We start from the raw sequence: 5,065 nt of genomic DNA on the forward strand, positions 1-5,065 counted from the left end.
TTAAATATTTTATAAATTGGTGCAAAATAAATAATATATATGTATAATACATATACATAATACACATATGTTTGTATATTTATATTTTCTAATATTATGTGAAATATAAATACTTCCTTATAAAAATAAAAAATATTACAATTATTTTAATTAACAATTATTTTAATTAGTTTAACATATTTAAGTTATTATATATGCATATAAACGCGTTATTACATATAAATAATTTTAACTTTTATAGAGTACCAATTTTAACACAATATTTTGTAATTCATTCATCGAATTGATTGTCGAATTAATTTTACAACAAACTAAATAAAATAATGTGACTTGAGATCCTAGACATATTTACATAACGGAAATTTTTAAAATTATTATAATGTTGATATTAAAATTTTCTTATAAAAAACAGATCTTTGATATTTATAATTAATGTATACTTTTAAAAGATTTTAATGCAAATAATTTTTAAAACATATCGAACAATAAAGAAATATGTACATGGAAAAACACAACTATAAGCGTTGGTACATCACGCGATAAAATGCACACAATATATAAATATCTTATAATTATTACTAAAATTTATTGTAACTTCTTAGATTGCATGTCATTTTTTATTTCTTATTTAACGCAATTAAAAAAGTATACTATTAGAGAGATTTTCGGGTACTGATAAACCGACGGAAATTAAATTGAACAAATTAGAGAAAAAATTGTTAATACATATATCATAGATCTATTTTGTCATAGAGAAAAAAAAATTTGTCTTCAAGCTACTATAATGCTCACGCTACTTGAGTACACATAACTTTTAAAATTTGTTCACTTGCTTCTTCACTTGCTCACATTAATGAATATGAAAGATGATAGTATTGAGATTCTCCTAAGTAATTTTAGTGTAGACAATTAAACATCATAATCAGACACATTTATTCACGAATCCAGCTCATTAGATGATTTGACAATACAAATAAAAAAGTACGCATTTATATTACGAAAAATCTATAAATATTCGCGGAAGAAGAGAAGAAATGACGATGTAAAAACGAAAAAAGAGAAAAAACGAGTTATAAAAGAATAATAATGAGCACACATTATCGTCGATAACGAGTATTACAATATGGAATATGTAAAATAATGAATAAATTCTTTTCTTTTCGATTATCAAATCAGATATATCCAATGTCTATTCATTCAAGATAAATACAAATAGGTTTTTTTACATCGATGAATATATTTATACAAAATATTTCAATTCGATATCGACAGCTTAGCATACACTCAATGTATCTTTGAAAGGATTTCCTAGAATTTCTATTACAATACAAACATTTCTTATTTCATTTCTTCTTTTTGTAATACTCCTTTCATCACAGCTCTCGTAATCATACAAACAAAGCAGATACTATCAATAATGTATGATCCGCATATTTGTTTGAATATACTAAGCAATCTCAATCATTTATACAATTTTAAAATTTCTGTTACCCTATCCAAATTATCACGCTGTAAACTAACTATTATGTTAAGTGTATTACACTATTATAATTACAATTAGTATTATAATATCGATGTTATAATACTATTAATTAGTGTATACTAACATCATGACTAATCATAAGTACAACTTTTTGATGCGTTGCGATAAAAAGAAGCAGGAAATTACGGTGGAAAAATAATAAATTTTAAAACGAACACTCAATTATTCACATGTTGGAAGGATTATTTTTAATTACATTCTCACTTGTTCTTTTTTGAATCTCCTTTTGTAGCATTTCCTTCATCTTAGCTTTTTCAATATCTTATTCCTTTCGTAAATTGTCTTTAATTTTTCGTGTGTCATTTAACATTTCTGTTGCAGCTTCCTGGCACGTGTAATAAACGATGCGTTATTCGGAAATATTTTTGGATTTTACGGTTTTACTCGAAATTTGTAGAAATACGGGATATGGTCCAGGTAATGAGATCGTTGCAATACATGCTCAATTCTTGCCACGTTTACCGGTCTGTCGAGCTCATCTCGTAAGATCAGCGTCCAGCAAGCCAATAAGCCGATGTATTAACCACGATTAACGCACGAGGGATGTGGGCAATAGCGCCCCAGAAAGTGGATTGCCTCACGTCGCGTCTATCAGCCGCGTGATTTGCACACTTGATGTGACACATACTATTGTGATTCGCAGAGTTCTTGTGTGTCGCAGAGTATTGTGGTTATGAAGACTTCGTCGTTAGACGCGTATCAAATGTGATACGAGAAGCTGATCACATTCGCAATGATCTCACTATCGGTGCCGTGTCTATTAAATCGAGCATATTACATCGATTACATTTCGTTTGCTCAATCCGCACTTTTGTTTTGCTCGTGCCACGGAAGAACTGCAACAAAGACGAAGTGATTCACTACAAATTGATAAGATTTTTATGTGTGTAAAATGCGATATTAGAGATTTAATGCAGAATTATAGAATTTTTTGTATTAGTAGTATGGTAACCTATTTTTTATAATTAATTTTTTGTGTTTGAAAATATTTATAGTCGCTGTAATTAATTTATGTCGAAGTCATTACTACCCGGAAACTGGATGTAATACATGAAGTTCTGATTTAAATTCTGTGTTTGTAATAGAAACTTTTTGATTTTCTGCAATGCGATAAAGAAATGTCCCACCATGAAAATATTATTATTATATTTTTTTCATCTATATCTTTTCAAGGTTTTTATTTTTCACTTATATTTTTTGTTTTCTTCATAGATTACTCAGCAATTATAATTTTTAAAAAATTATAATTCCTATAATGCAATTACCCTTCATATTATTTACATTTTTTTGCCCACATTTTGTTTTTATATTGCCATTTCTTTGTTTCGTCAGTTTTTTTTATGTTCCTTCTCCATAATCGATTAATTATTTTATTAGTTTTTCCTCACAGTTGAATTATTTACACTTTTACAGCTTTATAAGCTATGTTACCACACACATTACCGTACACATTAAATAATAATAAATAGTAAATGAATTTGAACACATGAATTTTATGAGTGACTGTGAACATTTTTCTTTATTTATGTACTTGCATGCCGTTATATTCTAAATATTCTAATAGGCGGAGTATTTGAATGATTTTCTTTTTTTTTCTTATTCTTAATTTTAAAATTTTCTCTCTTGCATTGTCTTACTTCCGGTTTTGTTGCTGGTAAGTAACAGCTTTGTAATAGCAATTTTGCTGACGTCTAATCATTTGCAAGCTACTATTTATTATTGACTATTGTATTATATTTTATTTTATTTCATTTTTTTTATGTCTACTATAACTTATTGTATATTTTATGTCTATTACTTTATTAACATGTAGTCTTTTTCATAGTGCTTTGCAATGAATTAAATTAAATTAAATTTTTTGCTGTTTTTTTGTATAATTTGTTTTACAATATAATGTACATATTTTTAATATACTATATTGTGTGAAAAAGTAATCTTGATCAAATAAGAAATACTATCATATATTCATATCCACGCATGGATTTGTAGATATAGTTATATTTATTTGTGCAGTAATAATTATTATATTACATATAATAATTAATATATATATAATCAGTTATTATATTATAATAAAGCGCGAAACATTTGTTTCTTTGGGATCTCATGTTATTTATTTTATGTATTTTGTTTGATGTACTTTGAAAATGCGTATGTATTTTTATATTGTCATGATCAGTTTTGCGTTGAAAAATGTACTATTATTTTACTATATATTGATTTTTTTATTACTTAGAATTTTATTAGCTTTATTGTAACATACGAGCAATAGACATATACATCGACTTGCGTATTTAATTTGAATCGAACGTCAACATAATATTGTCAATGATAATAATCGACTAAATAAGGATTTTTTCTTCTTTTTGATTTTTGATCAAAATGCAATTATATTATGGCCAGATTCAACTAAGGTAAGTTCAATTTGATCCGAAGAAGGAAAAAGCAATATGACACAAAGAATAAGGTAAGTGGTCAATATTGATCACATGATGTATAAGGTAATGTACAAAGTAGTTTATTTATTTGCTTAATTTTTTCCTATTTTCTCATGTATATTTTTCCCTTTTTTGTCATATATGTGCGAGATTGAAAATATCTTATTTAAATTCTAATCGAGCACGTATTGAAACTGCAATTTTTCTCAGATGTCTTGCTCGGGTAGATTTCGAGTATCCTGCTGAATTCACTAATAGAGAATTAATAACTCGCGTATCGCGTATCGGTTTTAATTAAAGATTTTCTTTATTAAGTTAAAATATACGATATATAAAAAAATGGATAGAAGAAAATGTGGACAAATAGAAATATAGATTGGAATACAAGTAGGTAGGAATTAGGAACAGATGGAGATTATAATTTTATAAGATTGAAAAATTGTATGTATAGACAAAATAATAATTTAAATATAATAATAACAAAATAATAATTTAAATATAATAAATATGAGGATATATTTATTATTATTATATAATAATTATCATATTAAATATTGAATAATTTTATATTATTTGAATGTAATAATAACAGAGATAATATTGTATTTATCGTTGTTATATTTATAATATCAATTAAAAATTATGTTATTCATTTTTAATGAATTTTTAAAGAGATATTATAGCATATTATTGTAAATACTACATTATATGTATTATATTTGTAATTCATGTAATAATAATGTTATGTTATGTGTATGTTATTGTACATACTATGTAATTTATGACATTTATGTGATAATAATTGTAAATAATGTTAATTATTGTAATCGGATGCGTTCAATAAGACAGAGATCAAAGCATATTTGATAAACATTCATTTTGAGAAATTTTTAAAAATGTTTTTGTTAGATATATCAAAAGATTATTAATAAATTTGGTACATATTTTATTCAAAATTTCGTATTAATGGTTATAGTTTTTGTAGTATATCTATTATAACACATAATTATAGATGTAACTGTGATGTGTGTGTGTGTGTGTGTGTGTGTGTGTGTGTGTGTGTGTGTGTGTGTGTGTGTGTGTG

The 5,065-nt window shown here is 25.6% G+C and overlaps 1 long non-coding RNA gene across 1 annotated transcript in view; it reads left to right on the forward strand.

Annotated features, from left to right (window-relative positions):
• Positions 1–5,065, forward strand: part of LOC108689665 — a 9,785-nt gene that overhangs the window by 1,921 nt on the left and 2,799 nt on the right. Inside the window, exon 3 of the long non-coding RNA XR_001931839.1 lies at positions 3,947–4,010. This is a non-coding gene — a long non-coding RNA (uncharacterized LOC108689665). The remainder of the gene's footprint in view (positions 1–3,946; positions 4,011–5,065) is intronic.

Source organism: Atta colombica, unplaced genomic scaffold, assembly GCF_001594045.1.
Source record: "Atta colombica isolate Treedump-2 unplaced genomic scaffold, Acol1.0 scaffold274, whole genome shotgun sequence".
Taxonomy (NCBI): domain Eukaryota; kingdom Metazoa; phylum Arthropoda; class Insecta; order Hymenoptera; family Formicidae; genus Atta; species Atta colombica.